Source organism: Triturus cristatus, chromosome 7, assembly GCF_964204655.1.
Source record: "Triturus cristatus chromosome 7, aTriCri1.1, whole genome shotgun sequence".
NCBI classification, from domain to species: domain Eukaryota; kingdom Metazoa; phylum Chordata; class Amphibia; order Caudata; family Salamandridae; genus Triturus; species Triturus cristatus.
The window spans coordinates 936,504,836-936,528,435 of NC_140590.1; the positions used below are offsets into that span (position 1 = coordinate 936,504,836).

Genomic DNA, 23,600 nt, shown 5'->3' on the forward strand with positions numbered 1-23,600 from the left:
GGAATCCTGAAGAATAGTATATGAAGGTACCCAAATCGGACAGCACTCTAAGGCCATAACGTAACAGTCAATGAATACAATAAATGTGTCAACGGCTTCAAAACATAACTTCGCTTTAATAACAACATTAGCAGACCAGCTGTGGATTATTGGTTCATTCGCTTGAAACCGGGTGTATGATTGGTGGAGGCAGATTTTCCTTAAAACATATGAAAATGTGTCAGATCTTAATTCACTGAGAATAGAATACCCATGTTTCTTTAAGTTTTGGCCAAATTACCCCTGTCACTAATCTATTTAAGTGAACAAAATATGTCAAAATAATTTGATACTCCAATTTAATCTCCAGCTGTTCATTAACAATTGATCATGCCCAATTCATAGAATACTGGACAATGGGTCAGATGTACAACCCTTACAATTTGCGAGTTGCAAATTGCGTTGTTTTGCGACTCGCAAATTGTAATTTACAACAGTGTCTCAGACACTGCTTGCAATTCCTAATGGGGTCGCAAATTGCATGCCTCTTTAATATTCACGAGGCAGGTGCAATTTGCGACCCCATTGGAAATGGCTAGCCCTCCCATGGATGGTGGCCTGCTGGGGTCAGCAGACCACCATGTCTGTGACTGCTTTTTAGACAAAAAGCTGTTTTTTTTCAAAATGCATCCCGTTCCTTAAAAGAAAATGGGATGCATTTCTAAAATGAAAATGAAATGGGACCACTGCCTGCTCCTGAAAAATATTTTTGCATCCATTTACAAAGGGGAAGGAGTCCCCTGGGGGCCACTTCTCATTTGCGAGTGGCTTACCACCTACTTGAAATAGGTGGTAAACTGCGAGTGTTTTGCGACCGCAACTGCACTCGCAAAACAATTGTACATTGAAGTGCGAGTTGCTATTAGGAAGGGTTGCCCTTGGCATGCCCCTTCCCAATAGGGAGTCGCAAACCCTATTTTGCGAGTCGGTAATGGATTACCGACTTGCAAAATATGGTTTGTACATGGTACAGACCAATTTTACGTTCACAAACGGGCTGATTTCCAGTTTGCGACTGCAAAAAACGGTTGTACATCTGGCCCTATGTGTAGTGTGGTCCACGCAACTAAAACTCCAAGTATGATACTTCACCTTGAAATGCTGACAGATCCAATGGTAGTGCTAAGTAAGCTCTTAAAAGTAGGCTGTTGTAACAGTTGTGTATTCTGTGAAACATGCACTATTACCTTTCCTTCATGCATGGTTAATGGCACGGTGTTTCTGAAGCATGACGAGAGACAATACAGCATGCAAGTGAGTCACATTTTCTACACTTGAAACACCAGGCTCCTCTTGCAAATACATTTCCACTTCACTCTGGAGGTAATATGGACTCTAACCTCATTGTACCTATTACCCTAAAACTCTGAATTGGTAACTGGTGTCAACTGGATACCTGTACGGGCAAAGGAGAGGCGACACATAGGAACCGCTGAATCTGTAACGAGAAAACAAACACTGAATTCAAGGAATTATAGCACCGAAAAGTACTCATTTTAATAAGAGTTAGGCAATTACCCTAGACATTTTCAGTTACATCATGGAGACTCTTGTTCAAATTCTTCTATATCACTGTGGATTACGTCGGTTTCTTCCCAACAGACTGTTCTTTAACACTGAAATGTTTCCAGATCTACTGGCTGTCTCTGTAACACCATCTCATGCTTAGGCTAAATTAAACATTCAATTGCAAAACAACTCTGATTGCTGATAAATATAACTAAATGTTTTTCTCCTATCTTGTAAGACCCATGTGATTTATGTTTTCAGCTTCTTCAAGTTATTGTACTCACAAATGAATCTTGAAAAATGTTTGTTATTGCACAGAAGGCTAATGCACAAGGACATGTATCTGCATCTTAACTGAAGAGTCTTGGCTTCAAATTGAAAGGTAGGTGCTTCTAGTAGATGCCATAGAACCGGGAACTGTGCACTGTTGTTCACTGAATGTCTTTGTTAGGCACAGTCTAAGTAAGGAAGCCATCTTTTTTTCTTCCATGACTACACACAATATGTCCACGGTCCAGGCTTTCTGGAAAATATAGTGTATCAGAATCTCATGTCTGCATGGTTCACAGCTTTCTCAGATAACAAAGGCTTGAATATTGCTTTTCGATTGCAGTTACAAAGTTCACTGGCCTTCACGTTGTATCTGACAATTTCAGAGTAGTTTATATAAATGTTATTTTTAGCCATAGATGGAGTTCTTTAGTAATACACTCCTGAAAGCTTTGAAGCATACAAGCCAGTATAGATCCACCACGTTTTCAGAAACTCTGTTTCCTGCTGAGCTTAATTAGAGGTATAGCGTGCTTGGTCCGACGGCAGATCTTGACAATTTGTTGATCCAGATGCAGCAACATGCCGACCTATAGCATAGCATTTAACAGAGAAGATGACATTACAATTACACCTAAAGAATACAGATATCAATCAATTTCCTTCCAGATGTGCACATTTACAGTGTTGGTGACTTCTTCTCTTACTCTCTTTATTGTATATATGTGCGTGTTTATTTATACAATGCAAACTTATCTATTCAGCAACAACTTGCTTTATAAGAGAAGTGGATTCACTGCTGCCTGCAAAGCTGCAGGCAAATCTCATTGCCTGAATGCTTCATGATTCGCTATAACTTTTGCATCTGAAATTGGGAAAATACTTAGCATGGATAATAAGGTGGCATCAGGTCCTCTCAAACTCTTTGCCAATTGTGACTATCTTTGCATAATACTTTTCCATCACACATGAAGGAGGATGGATTCATGCTTGCCATAAAGCATGTGCTGGGAAACCTAATGCACCTTTATACACATTCTGAAATAGTTTTCTCGAAAAAGGCTTAGATGCAAAATGGATACAATCCTCCTAGGATTATTAAAAAATGAAGAACATTTATCATATTTGATTAAAGTTATTTCATCATTACTCAGATACTACGATATGAAGTCTATTTCAAACAGCATTTATTGTGACGTCCTGTACATTTTGAAAGGATGGTGTCTAATAGAATCGAGAAATAAAATAATTATGACACTCTTAAAGTACATTTGAAGGCCATCTATAGGACCAATTTTATTTCTAGCAACCTAGAGGTCCTGCAAGAAAGAGTTCACACAATTTGATTTTGCATAACAACCTTAATTGGGTAGCATATAACTTAATGAGCAGGCTATCAGATGCCACACAATAGCTTGCAGGGCTACAGCTTTAGATCACCACAGGAATGTATTGATGCTTTAAACCAGGGTTCTCCAAAGTTGGTCCTGGAGGGGCGGATTAATGCCAGATGATTACCTTAGCCCATTATAGATGAATGTTGTTATCCTAAAAATCTGTCATGGATCCGGCCGTAAAGAACAGACTTTGGAGAACCCTGCCTTAAACAATGCATATTTAACAATCGTACAATCTGCCATCTGAGTACATATGTTTTTAACATCCAGAATGGAAACCATTCACTATTAACCGTAGAATGCTGCAAAACCTGCTGCTTTGACTTTCCAGGTGCAAATTAAGGATGAAACCTCCAGCTACAGTAACACACTTCCACAACTTCTACCCTCTTTGCTTTATTACTACAAGAACTGGAACTTAGTGCTTCATTGTAAGACACAACCACCTACTATGCTCGCACTTCAAGGATTCTGCAGTAAGCTGGTATCAAGGGACTTGTTGCAGTAGAAACATGTGGATTGATATATTTTGACTGGAAACATGATTAAACGAATAGCAAATGGCCGATGAACAATGGAACATGCAAGAAAACACCTGAAATAAAATCCTCCATACACAACCCAAAACCATTAAACACGGATAACGTCCTCAGTGCTTCATTCACCTCTTCTCTTCCTAACCAAAAATGGCTGGCTGACCGAAAACGTCTGGGGTCTATCCTGCTTTAGGAAACAATGCTAAATCATTGGGATTCATTCTAAAGAGTACATTATGAAAGAGGTAATCCTTGTGCAACTGAAACCTAGACACATGAAACACCTCAATCCAGAGTGTGACATGAACACTAAGACTCAGACTCTAGTTATCTGAAAGCTTGATTAAGGCAAAACCATACTCACTTATCTCCCAAAACGAGACTGGCTCCCTTGATAACCACCATTCACTCTGCAGCCAGAAAAACCCCAACACTATGCTCACCAAAATGGCTCTCCACGGAAAGTAGGTGTATTCTACAACGTTGTTTTGACAAAGGAGAGTGAGAGACAATTGAACCAGTTGCACTCTCCTGCTGTCTATACTCTCACACACGAGCAACTGACTTATCAAAAGAATTTTCCAAGGGAAAGTTCTCTCTTTCAGGAGGGTAAGGGATTTCCTCCTTGTCAGGGAGTTGGTTTTCGCCTCTGCAGTATCCACAGATGTGAGGATATCCAAAGATATTGGAGTAGACGCCTCACTCACTTATCGTGACATGCTTCATGATCAGTGCCTATCCACACCCTGGTAAGATTGTACCACCAGGGCAGCTTCAACCATAGATGGAATGGGAGTGCTTAGATAAAGTCAAGCCGGACATGCAGGGATCCAGTAGAGTGATTAATGAAAAATACCTCTAGGTATACCCAAAGATGCTTCTTTATTATTAGGGTACCTGGGGTATGAATACAAATGTGAATTTTAAGGTTCTATTGAATGTAATTGTTCAATTATACCCTTTTTGCCAACATGTTTCAGCCCACTCAAAGAGCCCGATCGAGTATGGAGCCTTCGTCAGGGCTGAATTTTGTATATCCTTGCTCTCTCTCGTGCATGCACACCATGCACACTCATGAGGCCTAACGCTCTCACCTGTCTTGATCTTTTTCCAGAGGATTTTCTGTAAGACAGGTCAATCAAGAAGTAAACATACGAGGTGACTACCAACCCAATGTTACATCCTGAATTGGCATTTTGAGAGTCTTTAATCATATTTAATGATGAGCGACTCCTATCTTTTTAATTCATTGATACATGATACTTTTCCTTATACATCAATTATGACACCGACTATATCCTTTCAGACCGATAATAGGGTGCTCCCCGGTGGGTGTTGGTAAAATGTATGACTTACTCTCATTATTTAAGGTGAATGGTGCCCAGTTCTTTTATTTCTATATACATTCAAATCTAGCTCCCATTGTTTGCTTAGATTTCATTTTTTCTATATGATCAGCTTTGTGAGTAGACTAAATCTTGACCACCTATGCATTGTGGCGAGGAAAATCTGCACATTATTTCTTTCTTACCCTCTACTTTTTAAATCCAAGGGTCATGCAGTTCATACAGGTTGTGTAGTCTTGTAGTCACACTCTTAGGGAAAAAGGGTATAGGGTGTATAAATACCAGGTAGATAAACAGGTTACTAGGTATCACAGCGATGTCCACTCTCGCTAGATGTAAGGATGTAGCATCACTTCTTCCACAATATTGAGTGCGGCAGGACCCAAACAAATCAAACAACAAAGAATCATTTAAGGGGTGATGTTGGAAGGAGATCCTTGAAAAAATGTTTTATGACAATGACTGCAAATGGCTCCGGTCACCCGGAAGAGGTCCGTTTGTCATAAATAAAAACTGTAACAGTAATATACCCTCAAGCTTTGGGCACCTTCGAAGGCTATTATTTTCCTCGGTTAGGCACGATTATGTGACAATCGTTTTTTCTATACTAAAAAATCTTACAAAAGGAGATGCGAGTGAGTCACTGAGTGAGAGAACGAATGTCAGTATAGCGGATGTATGGATCATCCAAGAAACAAACAAGGGAAAGTATATAGTCAGTGTCATAATAGATGTATAAGGAAAAGTATCACATATCAATGAATTAAAAAGATGGGAGTCGCTCATCATTAAAAATGATTAAAGACTCAAATACAAATTCAAGATGTAACATTGGGTTGGTAGTCACCTCGTATGTTTACTTCTTGATTGACCTTCTGTCTTACAGAAAATCCTCTGGAAAAAGATCAAGACAGGTGAGAGCGTTAGGCCTCACAAGTGTTCATGGTGTGCATGCGCGAGAGAGTAGGAATACACAAAATTCAGCCCTGACGAAGGCCCCAGACCTGATCGGGCTCTTTGAGTGGGCCGAAACATGTTGGCGAAAAGGGTATAATTGAACAATTACATTCAATAGAACCCTAACATTCACGTTTTTATTCATACCCCATGTACCCAAATAATAAAGAAACATCTTTGGGTATACCTAGAGGTATTTTTAACTAATCACTTTACTGGATCCCTGCATGTCCAGCTTGACTTTATCTAAGAACTCCCATTCCATCTATTTTTGAATCCGCCCTGGTGGTACCATCTGACCAAGGTGTGGATAGGCGCTGATGATAAAGCATGTCACAATAAGTGAGTGGGGCATCTACTCCAATATCTTTGGATATCCCCACATCTGTGGATACTGCAGAGGTGAATACCAACTCCTTGACAAGGAGGGAATCCCTTACCCTCATGAAAGAGAAAGAAAGACTTTTCCCATGGAAAATTATTTTGATAAATCAGTTGCTCGGGTGTGAGAGTATTCTAAAACATGCCTGCATCACCTTCAAAGAGGTACACGAAGACACCCTAGTCTGCTTAGCATTCAAACTTATGATATCAAGAAGGCAAACAGCTAGGGAGCAAAGAACTGTTTCCGGAAATTACAAATTTAACAATCACAAGTCCATATCTGAATATATTTCAAACACAGCACTGAAAATTTAGAAATCTGTCCCGCTGGACCTTAAAGATGCTTTAAACTGTGGCTTGTTAAAAAAAAAAAAAAGAGTAAAACCTTTTTTTCTATAAGTGCTTCGAACCAACCACCAACTATACATGACATTGTTTTTTCCCAGCTCCCTGTACAATATCTCTTTCATTTATGGCACACTTTATTTGCTTGGTATAATCTTGAATGAAAAATACTTTTTGTCCACCATTGTGTTGGTGTAAATCATTTTTTAATGGAAATATAGACTTGGCCCCCAAAATAAATGTGTCCATGTACACAGACAGGCTTCACCATCTACATCTCACCACCAAAACATTTGTGTCCTTTGAAGATGTCTCTGCTGTACCTTCTTTTATGCTTACCTATAGACCTGCTGCTACTTGTGTAAACTTGCTTTAATGAGTACTTCTTCAACTAAACGTTTATGTCAATGTAACATAGTCATAATCCACGTGTCTCTACATGGCACTCTGAAGCCCAATGCAACAGGCTTGCCTAAAGAAAATTCAAACGACTAAATTTTTTTAAAAATACAGTGTTCTATCCTAATCCATGGATCTATGGGGGAAGAGCAGCAAATTTATCATATGAAAAAGGTAGATTTTATCTACCTTTCAATCTTGTATGCATCACACGCTCTATAAAGAGCTTTGTCAAGTCAATGTCAGTGAAACATTCTGAGGAGATACAGAACTGAGCATGGTAAAACAGATCAAAACCAAGCACTCACAAGCTTACAATGCTGCAAAACTTCTGCAATACAAGGCTAGGAACTCAGGGTAGTTCTCAAGTTTAGGTGGAGCGCAGCTCTTATTGGAGCGTATCTACAACATCAGCGAGAATACATAAATTATTTGCCCAAACAACACATCACATTTTATTTCAATTTGAAATTCATCATACATTGTTTGTGAAGGCCTGGATTCAAATTCACCAACCAAAATCTGCTTATAGCCTGAAGAATAGAACACTGAAAAAGTATTTTTAGGCATGGTGGGGTCTGCTGCTTCAGTCCTGATCTGAGGAGAGAAAGAAAAGAAATGCCAAGATCTGTTTGAATGAGACACATTTCCAATGCAGCTATTCAAGAATCTGATTCACCTGTACTGAATGAATCTTCTAATTGAAACAGCCTGATAACAGGCACAAACATTCTTGTTCGTAGACTACTTTGTCTGAATCACGACCCCCCCACCATCCACTGATTTTATCACTATGTTGGCGTTTTGGCTTAGTTCCTGCATGGCTTGTGTTTCCAACTTTGAGAGATTCTTGAATGCTTGGTTCGCAATTGTACTCATATTCTCAACATCATGTATCACAGCCTGCTCAAAGGCTGCCATCTCTGGAGGAAGTTGTGAGAGCACTGGTATAAAAATAGATTTAGGGTGGAGACCCGTGCCCCCCTGCTGTGTGGTCTGCAGGCTATTATTCTTAAAAAGATCCTCAGATGGGCTTTTCGGAAAAATCTGGCTAGTTCGCGTCTTAGTTAGAAAGTATCAACCACGTTGGTTGGGATGAACCCCAATCCCTTGTTCAGGACCCTCTCTTGGTGTTCAGTCAAAGTGATGTCTGTAAGATTCATGATTAAGCTTAGTCCTTGCTTGTTCCTGGTAGGAATTCACGGGCCTTATTCCTTGTCACCCTCTGGTTGAGATCCTCCCATTGTACGTTCTGTCCTCTTTTTTGTTTCCCTCTTCCTCAAGCTAAAAAAGGCTGGGGATTCTGATGGTACTGTAAAATCTTAGAGGTCATCCATAGCCAGGACATCCGTAGCCAGGCCCAGCGGATGGCGTGGGGTTATACATCTGTGGATATCCTGGGTAGAACCCTCTTCCTCTCTATCTCCCCCAGGGTCTATAGTCATAGTCACTGCTATCACTCCCTGAGCTAGAGGCATCCCCTTCCCTTACCCTTGTTGGGTTACTTTGCTTGGCTTATGATCCTTTTTGTTGGATGTATTCATCTGTGATGTACAGGTATTCTTTCTCTCTCGAGAATCTTTTTAGGTCTTTCTGTAGTTTGTTTATTTTGGATTGCATCAGGAACTGTTTGTACTATGTTACCTGGTTATTAGCTTCCTCTAGCTTCTTCTTGAACATGTTAATCTGAATCTGGGTCTTAAGTGCATTTTCACTGGACATATGTATCGAAATCAGTAAAGCATCTGAAATCTTTTTGGCTGTGTAAATAATGAGAGTGAGCCAATCTCTTGTGCACTTCCAATTGGCTAGGCCCCTATCCTGTCTAAATGATGTATCTTCCAAAATATTATGGGGTTCATTATTGACTAATAAGCCTCTTGGTGCTGCATTGGCTATTAGATATTCTGTAAGTATTGCCCTATGTAAAATTGTTTTCACCTGATTCTTTTTGAGTCCTACTAAGGTGTCCCAACCCTCCAACTGAGTTAGTGCTTGGGGGATTGTGGACTCCCTGAGTAGTATGAACAGTGTGAGCGGCAAAAGTATGAATTAGGGTAAGAACACTGATTTCACTCCACTAATTCTTCCTATAACCATCACTCAGTTTGGGTGTTATCATGGTGATGGGGTGTCTGCAAACACGAAAGTGCAGGCACTTTGTATAGATGGGGGATAAATAAGTTATACCCCTACCTGAAGGCAATGAACCGGTATGGTTCAGATACAGAGACTGCACACATGCAAATTATTGTGCCTGCATAGTAAAGGCTATTGATGCTGTTCTTTTCTGTTTTTCTAGGAAATCCATGAGTATGAAAATGAAGAGTGACAAGTAAGGTCACTATATGAACACAAATCCACATACTTGATACTGTCCTAATAACAGGGCATGGATATCAATCATGGGTTTGTTAAGTGCGACTACTCACCCGTAAGGGTCTCAAGGCGCTGGGGAGGAGGGGAGGTGCAGGTTCCAGTCCATCAAGGAGGGGGTCTGTCGAAGAGCCAGGTTTTGAGGTTTCTTGTGAAGATTGGGAGGTGGAGCGGTAGGGCGTTCCATGCTCTGGCCACGAGGAAAGAGAAGGAGCGGCCTCTTGATCTGGTCTTTCTGGCGTGGGGAACCACAGCGTAGGATAGCTGGGCTGATCGTAGGGTCTCTGGGGTGCGTGGAAGTTGATTCGGCTGTTGAGGTATGCTCGTCCGGTGTTGTGGAGGGCTTTGTGTGTGTGGGTGAGGATCTTGAAGGTGATTCTAGCCTCGATGGGGAGCCAGTGGAGTGTGCGCGGGTGTTGGGAGATGTGGCAGTGTCGTGGTAGGTTGAGGACCAGTCTTGCGACGGCGTTCTGGATGTTTTGTAGCTTACGGGTGAGGTTTTGTTTATTCCGGTGTAGTGTGCGTTGCCATAGTCAAGTCTGCTGGTGACGAGGGCGTGGGTGACGGTTTTTCTGTGCTCGAGAGGGATCCATTTGAAGGTCTAACGTAGGAGGCGGAGGATATGGAAACAGGAGGATGTGACGGAGTTGATCTGGCGGTCCATTTTGAGCTCGGAGACTAGGATGATTTCACGGTTGTGTGCGTGGTCTGTGGGTGTGGGTGGGCTACCGATGGCGGGGGGCCACCAGGTGTCATTCCAGGCGTTGGGGTGTAGGCCCATGATGAATACTTCTGTTTTGTCTGTGTTGAGTTGTAGGCAGCTGCTTTTCATCCATTTGGCAACAGCTTCCATGCCTTCTTGGAAGTTGTGTTTGGCTGCGTTGGCTTCGTTGGATAGGGAGAGGATGAGTTGGGTGTCGTCTGCGTATGAAACAATGTTGAGTCCGTAGGTTCTGACGATGGTGGCGAGAGGATCGATGTAGACGTTGAAGAGGGTCCGAGAGGAAAGGGGGGAGTCTGACCAGCTGCGTTCTGCCAGAGAGGAAAGAATAGATACAGTCGAGGGTCTTGTTCCGGATACCTGCGTCGTGGAGTCTAGGCGATAGATCTTAGACCTGAGGAAGGCCGATTGGCCTAGAGGGGTGCAAAGACAGGCCGAAACATGTCGACAGAGCAGATGAAAGGATGATGGGGTACTAATATCCCTGATTCATCACTAGATAATTGTTTTTAATCCTAACTAGTGGGCCCAATAATAAAGAGAAATCAGGGACGTTACGGATTAACTCATTTAATTCGTTTTTCTGCATGGTGGATCCCCCTAAATGTTTGTATATCTTTCCCTTTAACCCCTTTGCTCCAACTCGGGTGTTGGTGTGCGTAGGGATGTTGTAGTACGCCCAATGATGAAGCATGCAACTACTAGTGGGTGAGGGCATTTTTAAAAAACCTTGTTTTTTTTCGCACAGAGGGTGCAATCTCATTGTGATTACCTCCTTTTCCTGCTGTTGTGTGTGCTAGGTTACATTAGTGGGAGGACATAAAAGGAGAGGAACCTCCCTCCCCTTATCTTGTGTGTCTGAGTATTCTTTCTATCGAAGCTCTGGAATCCTCAAAAGTAACCAATATTTGTGCACAAAAAATCTTTGCTGTGAGGACACAGTGTAAAGATTTAGACTACCATTTGGAATTCTCAAGTAATCCAACCAAATGTCTGAAGTTTATTTTCCCAATCTATTCTTTGTTTCTGGATACTTCCCTCGTTATAATCAGAAATATACCTGTAAAGCTTAGTAGCCGATACCCCATAAAAACAGTAAAGAACACATAAGTGACCAGGTTGATCACCCGAGCAGTGTAGTTCTTACTGGAACCAATTAATGATTTACTACTGATCTAAGTTTAAGGTACATCCGCAGTTCATTTCTGGACAGCAAACAGGATTTATGTTAAGGCAACAAATGAGTGGTCGAGAAAAATGTGATCAATAAGATGAATGTTTTTGGCTCTATTAGAGTTGTGAAGATTCTTGCTCTGATATTTTAGTTCAGAATTATTCCAGATTGAGGAAATATCAAGTATTCTTTGAGGCTAGATATGGTTAGATATGAAACTTTTATGAAGTCTAATAGGGGAAGCCAAACTCGTACTCTATCAGCTATCAAAAGGACTTTTAATGGAAGTGGCTATTTAACCCATGTGCTTCCAATTAGGTGCGTCATTAATTATTGTAAAGAAGAACTGTTTAACATTAAGGCTGAGACTAACACAAAGCTGTCATGTAGTTTCCAATGTCAGTAAAGCCAAAATCATCAATAGCCATTGGATCTATGAGTTTGCTACATGAAAATGATAATTTATCTTGGGAGCCCTTAATAAATTTTAAAAGTAATGGTTACAACTTACTGGACACAAAATTGATGCAAAACATATTATTATGTATTAAATTCCGGGCAGCAGATTCATCCTTATTTTATTCATTCTGGTCTGAATGAGGCTCAGCTTAGGCCATATAGCTACTGACAGATCAATTTGGCTTTGTAGCCTAGTTAATGGATATTAAGTTGCCTGTGCCCTAGGTCAATATTAAACCGAGGTTTTTAGTCACTGTAGCACAGTTTTGGGTTATTTAATTAGTCTAAATCAATTTTAATACAAATTGTAAAGCTATTGTTTCTTACTGGCTACTAAAGAGAAACCAGACAGCACCAGACCTTAAACTTCACGCAAAGCAAGAAGGAACTGAGAATGCAGCAAGCATGTGGTTTGTATGTGCTGATAACTGTGTGTGTGATCACATAGAATAAGACTCAAGACATAGTCTTTTCCCAGCTGGTTGTCTGCCACTGGCTGGAAGTTACTAACCAAAGATTTGGGGTCTGGTGCTTCTGGAAATGGTTTGCAGGATCACAATCCAGAAGCTCAGAAGAGGAAACTGATGATGGTTGGTGCAACGCTGCGTAAGACATCTAGCTTTGCTCATCTGGAAGAAGCTGCATAATAGCATGCCACATTGTCGAAGAGTTTTGTTGTTGACAGGTATGAGCAGCCATTTCCATAAATCAAAATATGTAAAGGTTGGTCACCATCATGGGCATGCCTTTATTTCAAAACAGAAAATCAGAAGTGAGACGTTCACTGTAAAGAGTGTGATAAGACTAAGGAAACGCAGGAAACTACTCAGGTGGTGTTATTGCTTTAAAAAACATGCATACTCAATCTGTAGGTTGCTACTTTATTATAAATCACTAACTGGCACATGCATCAACAAAGACTTTTGCGAATCCTTAATTGCGATTTTTAAGGAATCGCAATTAAGGAATTGCAAAAGCCTATGCATGTAGGAATCGCTATAAAAATAGCGACTCCTGGGGGCGTGGCTGGCAGCCGAGCAAGATGGCCGCAGCCTGATCTAGCTCCGAGGGTGAGGCCGACTCCCCTATCATCCGCTCAGCCATCCGTGCTTGATTCGTGCCCCAAGGTCCCGTAACGTGGAGCGCAGCTGACGCGACCCAGCCTGAGCCGTTCCCCGGCTCCGTGTGTGGCTCGGAACGTCTCCGGTGCGGCCCGTGAAGTTGCGGCCTGCGCCGCCATCTGAAGCCGGGGCCTCGAGTTGTGGAGGGGTCCCGAGCGCCGCGGGCGCCTTCCAGGCCTGACTCGGCGGGCCTCCTGGCGGGGGTGACGGAGTGCAGTGGGCCCAGCGAAGGTCCCTGCCCATCGTGAGTCTGCGGAGGAGTGCCTGGTGCTGCCAACGGAGAACGGTATTTGGGGCCCTGGGCTCCCCCCCTCCCCCTCCTTCCTGCACCGGCCGAGATCCGGGGGTGTGCTGCGGGCTGTGGGGGTGCCCGGTGCTGGACCCCGGACTGCTGGGACCGCTGCGCCGACCGGCCTCAACAGCCCACGAAGGTGTGACCCGTGGTAGTGGTCAGATCCGGAGAGGACCTCGGCTTGGCGGTGCCCCGTCAGGGCCCCCCCCCCTATCTGGTGTCTGTTCGGCGATACCAGCGGTAGACTCATCCAAGGCGGCCATGAGTGGAAAGGGGTCCCGCGCTGGTCAGCAGGGCAAACTGGATAAATTTGCCTACAGTAAAGAAACCAACCCGGAGCAGGACCGAGGCGGACGCTCGGGGGCGGCGGCGGCGGGGTCGGTGGCGCCAAAGGTAACGCTGGAGGACATCATGGCGGCCTTGACGCAGGTGCAGTCCACGGTTGGGACGATTTCCTCAGACGTGTCCCTCCTCCGCGCAGACTTTCAAAAAATGTCAGCCAGGGTCGCTGATGTGGGAAAGGTGACTGCTACGCTAACCAAAGACTCTGGCTACCTTCTACAAAAAGTGTCTCAACTCGAGGCGAAGAACAAACGCATGGCGGCCAGGCTGGACGCCCAGGAAGGCCGCTCCCGCCGCAATAATGTGCGCATCACGGGGATTCCCGAAAGCGAGGGGCATCCTGCCATCGACTTGTACGTGGAGGACTTGATAAAGTCCAGGCTGCAACCAAAGAGACTCTCGGCCTTCTTTTCGGTAGAACGCGCCCACAGGGTGCCTGGCGGCCGACCGAAGGTGGGGGCGCCCCCTCGGCCAGTTCAGGCTCGCATGTTCAATTTCCGGGATAGAGACATCATTCTCCAGGCGGCACGGGTGGCGCCGCCTCTCCGCCTCCAGAACTCCACAGTTTCCTTCTTTCCGGACTACACGGCGGCGGTGGCGGCGCAGCGGAGGAGCTTTCTGGATGTCAAAAAGAAGCTAAGGGCCCGAGAGCTTCCCTATGCCATGCTCCTCCCGGCGCGGCTGAGAGTGGTGGCGGATGGGAAAACAAGGTTCTTCGAAACACCAGAAGAGGCTCATGACTGGCTCGAGGGCTGGCAGCGGGTTCCGGGTTCTGGGCGCGTGTACCGGGGGGACCGACGCGCAGCGGAACCAGAGGCTACGAGTGGCAGGGACCGGCGGACGGAGAATGCTGAGGAGGAGCCCGATGGATGAGACTCCCTGTGGCTGTTGTTTTGGGCATGCTGTTATCCGGTGAACCTTGAGGACTCGTCCCACCGGAATGGCCCGCTGGCTGGGACTTAATCGAACAATCTCTGTGACCTTGGGGCAGGGGATGTCGTGGTCTTCCTTGGACCTCCCGCTCCTTGGCACGCAAGTACTGATTGGGGTTCGGGGACATGAGCACTCTGCTGAGTTGGGGTGGCGGGCAGTTGTAGGTCCGTATGGCAGGGAGGCAGGGAGGGGGGTGGAGGGTTGGGGACTGGTTTTTTGTTTTCTTGTTGGGTTTGAGTTTGTGATGACACTGACAGTTGTATTGCACAATGCGCGCCCTCACTGCGATACACCGGCCCTGAGCCGGCTGCGCCGCGCTGGATGCGGCCCCCTACTTGCCCGACGCTATGGCTGGCATGACGAACGACCCGCCGCCGGACGGCACTTTGGGCCCGGCGCAGCCCCTCTCATTACTTACGTGGAATGTGCGGGGATTGGGTGATAAAATTAAACGGGGCTTGGTCCTACACAGTATTAAGAGGTGCACCCCAGCGGTGGTCCTGCTCCAGGAGACTCACCTCACAGGCACCACTACTAAAGCGCTGGACAGATGGGGGTACAAGATGGTGGCGCACTCTGAATTTACCTCTGGATCCCGGGGGGTTGGCATACTGGTGCGTAGGCAGTCCCCCCTGATTGTGCTCAGTGTACAGACTGAAGGGTCCGGGCACTTCGCTGCTGCCCACACTCAATGGGAGGGGCGGCCCCTTAACGTAGTCTCTGTCTATATCCCACCCGGACTGCACGAGGTGGCGTTCCCGGCGCTCAGCGATTTTCTGCTTACACTGCCAGAAGGGGAGGTGCTATTGGGTGGCGACTTCAATGCTGTTATGAACGACCTCACCGACCGGTGCCCACCCCGAGGTAGGGGAGGGGGGGGTCGCGCCTTGCGTGCTTCGTGGAGGCGATCGGGTTCACTGATTTATGGCGGTTGCATCACCCGACGGAGCGGGGGTACATGTTTCACTCCGGGGTGCACAATAGCCTATCCCGCATTGATCACTTTCTGGGCTCCCCTGGCTGCCTCCACAATATCGAGAGTGTAGATATCAGGCCCAGGGGCATCTCTGATCACTCGCCGATCCTCTTACATTACACAGGTTATCATCTGCTGCGTCGCCGCACTTACCCGATACGCCCCGGCTACCTCCGGCTACCGAAGATTAGTAAATCTATAGCGCAGGCGACGAAGTCCTACTTCCAAGAAAACACCGCGACGGTCAACTCCCCTACGATTCTCTGGGAGGCATACAAACGGTAGTAAGGGGACAGGCGATGGCCGCCATTTCGGGGTACAGGCGTGCACAGCTAGCTGAGTTGCGGTCCCTTGAGTTAGAGCTCCAGGCGGCGGAGGCGCGCCAGGCCCTGGTCCCCTCCCCCGAGGCCTCCCACGACCTGCATGTGAGACAGACGAAGTATAGGGAGCACCTGTCGGAGCGAGTTAGACAACGCCTAGAGGCCTCCCGACACACAGTTTATGATGTGGGCGACAAAACGGGTAGGCTACTAGCGTGGCTAGACAGACGCGACAGTGGTGCCAGGTGGATTGCACACCTTAGCACTGCCGAGGGGGTGCAGGCGACCGACCCGCGAGTGATAGTGCGTACCCTCGCTGAGCATTTTCGTGGGGTTTACTCCTCCGCCTCCTCCATGACGGTGGAAATGGCCTTGTCGTACATCCAGGACCTGCAGATGCCCACACTCTCCCCTGAGGCGAGGGAGGCCCTTGAGGCCGAGCTCACGGTGGATGAGCTGCAAGCGGCTATCGGTGCACTGCCACCGGGTAAGGCGCTGGGTCCAAACGGCATTGAACTCTATCAGAGGCTCTCCGAGACACTGGCCCCGCACCTACTACAGACGTTTACTCGTAGCTTGGAGTTGGGGGAGCTCCCCGTGGACCAGCGAACGGCCACCATTGTGGTAATTCCGAAACCGGGTAAACCAGCAGACCAATGCACCTCCTATCGTCCCATCTCGCTGATCAATGCGGAGGCCAAGATCCTCGCGAAACTGTTAGCTGTCAGACTAACACCGCACCTACCTGATATTGTGCACCCGGACCAGTCCGGCTTTATGCCCGGCAGAAGTACGTCGCACAATCTGAGGCGACTGCACGGTGTGCTGGCCCGGGTGGAGCGACTGCAGGAACTGGCAGTGATTCTTTCGCTTGACGCACGTATGGCGTTCGACATGGTGGAATGGCCCCTTCTCTTTGCGGTGTTGTCGCATCTGGGGTTCGGGCCCAAATTTTGTGCTAGGGTCCGTCTCTTATACACTAAGCCGCTGGCCCATGTTGCGATCAACGGGCATATGTCGGAGGACTTCCCCCTGGGGCGTGGGACCCGTCAGGTTTGTCCTTTGTCGCCATTGCTTTTCTCCCTGGTGCTCGAGCCGCTTGCGGCCTGGATACGGTGGGAGCCCATGATGAGGGGCCTCCGGTGGTCTGCTGATTGGGAAGACCGCGTCTCCCTTTATGCGGACGACGTGCTGCTTTATTTGGCCTCCCCTAGGCGCTCAATACTGACGCTCCTTAATATCTGCGACATCTTCGGCAGAGCCTCTGGCTACACGATCAACTGGTCGAAGTCGGTCCTCTTCGTGCTGCGGGGTCCTTCTCCGCGGCTGCCGGCGGGTTGCCCGCTTCAGACGGCGGAGGGGACATTCAAATATTTGGGGGTGCACATCACGATGGACCAGATGGAGTTCTTCAGGCGCAATCTCAGCCCTCAAGTGGACCGCCTCAGGCGAGATGTGAAGCACTGGGAAGCGCTGCCTCTGTCCCTGGTGGGGAGAGCGGCGCTCTTCAAAATGATGGCTCTGCCGCGACTGTTATATGTGCTGGAGAATACCCCTTACCTGGTGCCTCCGGCCTACTTCCGCACGATAGCGGCGCAGGTCTCAAGTCTACTCTGGGGCAACAAGCCGGCACGCATTGCGCAATCTAAGTTAGTTAGTGGTTGGTACGATGGGGGAATTGCGCTCCCAGATATTCAGTTCTATTACTGGGCGGCGCAGCTGAAGGTGATTAACCAGTGGCTCCATGCGCCGCAGTCTGACCCTGCGTTCAAGGCGGACAGAGATGTGCTGGGCGACAGGGGTATGCTGTCCCCTTTGTATGACATCAGACTAACTTCGACACTGATCGGCCCTCTGAGACAGACGGTGTCTATTTGGCACACGGCACAGGCCAGGTTGGGATGGCGTGGGGTCCTGACTCAGCTCACACCTCTCTGGGATGCTAAGAAACTGGGACGCTTGAGGGATTGCGTGGGACAACATCGGAATTTCAGTCGTCGGGGACGTGTGGCAGAAGGGGGCGGTCGTCCAGTTTGAGCACTTGCAACAGCAATACGCGCTGGCCCCGTCGGAGTGGTTCAGATACCGCCAAATGAAACATGCCTTGGTTACACAGCTGGCTCCGGGTATGCAAGTTCCGGAGGCCTCCCCGTTGGAGGACTGGCTATTGATGGAGTATATGCCAAAGAAGGCTACGTCCTTCACGTACCATAAACTTATCAACAACCGACCTGACCCTATGGGACCCCTACGGGAGAAGTGGGCCGCTGAGGTTGGTGACTTTGATGACCCGGAGTGGCGCGAGGCGCTGGCCTCGCCACGCGAGGCGGGCATACCGTTGCGGCTGGTGCAGCTACGTATTTTGCACCGCTCGTACTATACCAGGTGCTTACTACATAGACTGGGCAGGGCGCTACACCCCTTCTGTTTGCGGGGGTGCGGGGAGGAGGGCACCTTTTATCACATTATCTGGGATTGTCCTGTCATACAAGACTTCTGGAAGCGAGTGTTGCGAACAATGTCGCAGGCATGCGGGGTTTCGTTGTTACCGGAGCCTCGGCGCTGTCTATTAAATGTGTGGGAATCCAATGATCTAAACCGCCAGGTGCAGAGCTGGGTGACGTTGGGGACGATGACGGCCAAGAGGAACATAGCCCAAAAATGGGGAGCGGTGGAGGTGCCGTTGCTGTCTAAATGGAGGAGAGATATGGATGTCGCCATGTTCGCTGAGCGATCAGTCTTTATCAGACGGGGAGGCCCCCGCAAGTGGGAAAAGGTTTGGGGGGCCTGGAACAAGTGTAGGGGGGGAATATGTGACCCACCATCAATATCTGATGAGGACTCCTCTGACTCGGATGGTTGAACTGCCTGACAGGATGGTGGGGGGGTGGCGAGGCGCGTTTTGTGTCGCATTATTAGCATTGGGGTTGATTGAGGGATTGTGCATTTGGATAGCAGTTGGTCTAAGGATTTGTGTGCGATGGTTCGGATCAGTGTCATCTGTTGTAACTGTTCTGCAAATAATAAAAAAAATATTTACAAAAAAAAAAAATAGCGAGTCCTACAAATTCCTTAATTGCGACTCGCAAATTGCGAGTCGCAATTAAGGAATGCCGTCCCATTCATTCCTATGGGCCTCCAGGCCCATAGGAATAAATTGGAGATTGCATGAGCAAATTGCGAGTACCAGTAGGTACTCGCAAATTGCTCATGCAATTTCAAGGGTGCAAGGGTGTCAAAATGACACCCTATTTCACCCCTGAAATTGATCTGTGCACATATGTTGCACACACACACATGCTCAAAAGTGCATTTTTCAAAGTTTTTGTAAATTACCATGAAGTTCAACTTCATGGTAATTTGCTCCCCCTATTAGCAAAATCGCTAATTTTTTAACTTTAATGCATTGCATTTAAGGAATCTCAATTTGGGATTCCTTAAATGCAATCACAATTTAAGGAATCGCTATTTAGAGATTCCTTAGATTGCGATTTTTGCATTTGGGATGATGCATCCCAAATGCAAAAATACCGGTCGCAAAGGGGCAGATTCTGCTAATCTGCCCGTTTGCGACCAGTTTTCTCGTTGATGCGTGTGGCCCTAAGAATCAAAATGAAACATTGAACTATATTAGACTTCCATGGGATCACGGACAGAATATCGCAAACAGAAATATTGTGTGGACATAATATTGTGTCAATAATATCGAGGACCAAAATATCGAGAAGGTAAGTGCAAATAGGTAAGTATAGATTTACTATTCTTAATTCCACATCTACGTACCTTGAAGATTATATATATATATATATATATCTCCAGCAAACTCCTTCGTGAGAGAGAGCAGAGGCCACACGGGGGAAGAACCTTTGGAAGCACTTATTGAATTTGTATTTGGCGGATGCATTTCGGCTTTTCATTTAGCCTTCGTCAGCGCCCAAGTGTCCAGGAGGTTTGCAGCAAGATGTTAGTAAGTCCTGCCTCCTTTTTGTTGGTTTGAGCCCGCTCCGCCCTCTAATTATCCACTTAGCTGTTTTAGTCCACGATGCTAAATTGAACTCCAAAACCCAGAATCTATTGTTGTGAATCCAGGTAGGTGGTGCGAGGGGGTGAGATTAACACCATGTGGTTGTGCAGGGGTGCAGGGTATAATGCGTGCACTTTAAAAACCCAATTTCCTGCTTGCAAGTTCAAGAAAAGCACCTCCTCCGGTCCCCTAACCGCTTCAGCCCCAGAGGTCAGGGTTCCTTACGGTGGGGGCAGCAGTGACAGTGCACACTGCCCAGCATGAGGTTAATAACCTCACAACCGCCTAATATCTTCCCAAAATCCGAGGCGGGCCTAGACCATCCAATACCTTGGAACACAAGAAAAACTGCCACAGCAGAGCCAGTGAAGTCCAGGCCATCTTGCGAAGCGGGGGCCTCTGTTTCGCGCCTCTGGCTGACGCGACAACACATCCAGCAAACTCCTTCCTGAGGGAGAGCAGAGGCCACACAGGGGGAGAACCTTTGGAAGCACTTTCTTGAATTTGTATTTGGCGAATGCATTTCGGCTTTTCATTTAGCCTTCATCAGCACCCAAGTGTCCAGGGGGTTTGCAGTAAGATGTTAGTAAGTCCTGCCTCCTTTTTGTTGGTCCGAGCCCGCTCCGCCCTCTAATTATCCGCTCACCTGTTTTAGTTCACGATGCTTAATTGAACTCCAAAACCCAGAATCCATTGTTGTGAATCCAGGTAGGTGGTGCGAGGGGGTGAGATTAACACCATGTGGTTGTGCGGGGGTGCAGGGTATAATGCGTGCAGTTTAAAAACCCAAATATATATGTTGTCATGGTGGATATATGTGGAGTTATATATAGTAAAACTTTCCTTACCTATAGACAGTTACCTTCACCATATTTGTGTTCTCGATATTCTTGACACAATGTTTCGTCTATGATATTTCTGTTTCTGATATTCTGTCTAAACATGACATGTACCCCAGTCAGCAACCAATCCGGAATAATCTGCAACATCTATTGTTTATGCGAATGGTCAGCCAAGCCAAATTCAAAATCATAAGGGCATTGTTCAGGGACACTAATTATACTAAGAGTTACATTGAATGCCAAACCATATTTGGTGCATTTTTATAGTACAGTGCACAGCTTTGGGCCAGCAAGTAAAGATATGACACACCAGGTATTTCCTGTGATTAAGAGGAGGAGTGAAATCTTGCTAAATGTAAGAGAAGGAGGAGAAAATGCTTAGATGGGAAAGAAGATACTCTTGTTGTCAGAAAGTCACTTAAAACAGATCAAGTAGTCTTAAAACAAGTTGAATATGAATTTGGAGGACCTGTTGCAAATAACAAATTTCTTAGAAACTGTAGCACAAACAAGTCAAATAGACATCATATCCAATACAAAATCTGATCAATATTAGGGGAACGATGCTGTCTGAAGTGACAATGGAAGATTATTCTTCTTAAAACAATTTCAGATTTAGTAAATTCTCACAATACGACAAAGACTGGTTCAAATTTTAACTTTAAATGATTTATTATCAACGTATTTAATCCTGTAAGATTATTTTTCCATTCCATAGCTCTCAATGAGGAAATGAGGAGGCTCAGAGGGATCACTTCAGATAGAATACAAGTAACAGATACTAACAAAACATCTAGTTATTTTTTTTAATTGCTCTGCTACCGAAAAATGTTTTCCTGAAGCTTTAAAATTAGCAACCATTGGTAAAGCTCATCGGTCTTGCCTTACCAATGCAGACTTATTGTCTTAGCTATTCAGCATTAACTAAAAGAAAAAAAATCGTTCTTGACAATGTTTATTAGCAACTCAAAAAAAAAGTGCAACGGACAAGCAGGTATGCATCAAGAAGCTACGGCTGCCCACTGCGTGATGACATAAATGTGCACGTGTCAACATGCATTTGTATGCATATGTGATGCTGTAGCAGACATTTAGGGGCTGATTCATATTTAAAAAAACGCGCCATGTGTCCGCTACTGGTCCCCATGGTGGAGAGACTGCCCACCTACTTTATAAATGACTGCCAAGCAGGCGTTCATTTATAAAGGCATTGGCCGGAATCGCTGTCACATATGTTCCTGTCAATGCATTTTATTTTTTGTTACAGAGCTGTGTCGGAAGGATGTAGCCCTGTGGCAAAACAGTATTCTTTTCAAAAAGAAAATGCTTAGACAGGATTTTCCTTTTGAAAAGAAAAAAGTAATGCTGCTCTCACCATTGAAAGCTTCTCCCATAGCACTGGGAGCATTATCGTGGTTTTACTGTTCCTTACCACCATGTTTTACCTGGTGCTAAGGAACAGTAAAGAGACTACGTCTCCACCTATCTAAATTGGGGGGTCGAACATGTAGCAGTTTCTTCAACGTTCCTCACTCCCCACGGCCATTGAAGAAGTTTGGCCACGACAGAGACAAAGTAGTCTCTGCCATGGTCAAACTTACAGTCCGCCTGCAATTAAATTTGGCGAGTGGACCACTATAATGGTGGGGAGGGAACTCCGTTGCGACGGAGTACCCTCCCCACCTATATATATATATTAGGACCTTATTTTTTATTTTTATCAACCGTTATAAGATACCAGACACCCTTGGAGTGGTAAATGATATGAATAAAAAAAATAAAAGGTGAGCCAAGATGGCTTTTAGAAAAGTTTGGGCTTGGCAGTAAATTGCTGCTAAGGGGCCCTCCTAAAATGTTTAGAAATAAAGAAATTAGAAACAAACACAGAAAAGGAGCGGCAACAGAGAAGCTGGGAGCGCAATGTCTCTGTAAGGAAACATAAAGGGGTATGGGAGCAGCAGAGGAGAGGGGTTATTAAAAGATGGCAGAGTGGGTTGTGAAAGGGTGAGTGAAGAAATGGAAGCTGGAGGAGGGAAGCAACACAGAAAGCATTGGAGTATGAGCAGGACCACTTGAATTATGCGATTGGGCGCTTGCATTGACTTTCGCATGTTAGTAAATTTGACTCATTTGCCACATAATTCATCATCTGCTGCATAATCTAAAAAAATTGTTTCTAGCATAAGCGGTTCAAAAGTTACTAAAAATGCAGTGACGTCTTGACGCGCAGCGGAAGGCATAAACCTTTGCAGAGGTTGATTGGTCACTTTTCTGTAGCTTATTGATGTGTTTGGGTGTTAAACTGATACAAATGAGTTGCAACTAATGCCCAGACAGTCTTAAATGTAAAAATTGCAAAATAATGAAGTAATACTATCCCAAAATATGATGCATAATGCTGCATAATTTGCCTTTACTCGTCACATAATTTACTACATTTTGCTGCATAATTTGGCCGTCCCCTGCTGCATAATTCCTGTAGCCCTGAGTATGAGAGGGAAGCCACACAGAGAGTAGTGAGCAAGCAGACATACACTTCCGTGGATTTCTCAAAGGAAAGATAAAAGTAGTTTCTTCAATGTAAGCAGAAGGACACAAGTCATCCAATCAAAACATTGTATAGAAGCAATGCTCCAACTGTGGGACAAAGGAAGACTAGTGAGGCAGGCCATCAAATTAGAAGCAAGAAGATGAGATAGTTAATAAAGAAACCATCCAATCACAAGTACTGGGCTGACCAAAACCCCAAGGCGTAATCTTATTTAATTTCTCGCATTTGCTGTTACACTTGTTACAGGAATCGACCGTAATTACTCCACATTGCATAATTTGAGATTT

At 45.7% G+C, this 23,600-nt stretch overlaps 1 long non-coding RNA gene across 1 annotated transcript in view; it reads right to left on the minus strand.

Annotated features, from left to right (window-relative positions):
- Positions 1–1,086: 1,086 nt before the first annotated feature.
- Positions 1,087–23,600, minus strand: part of LOC146810879 (uncharacterized) — a 126,090-nt gene continuing 103,576 nt past the window's right edge. The window contains exons 3-4 of the long non-coding RNA XR_014966641.1: positions 7,664–7,779; positions 1,087–2,408 (exon numbers count right to left, since the gene is read on the minus strand). This is a non-coding gene — a long non-coding RNA (uncharacterized LOC146810879). The remainder of the gene's footprint in view (positions 2,409–7,663; positions 7,780–23,600) is intronic.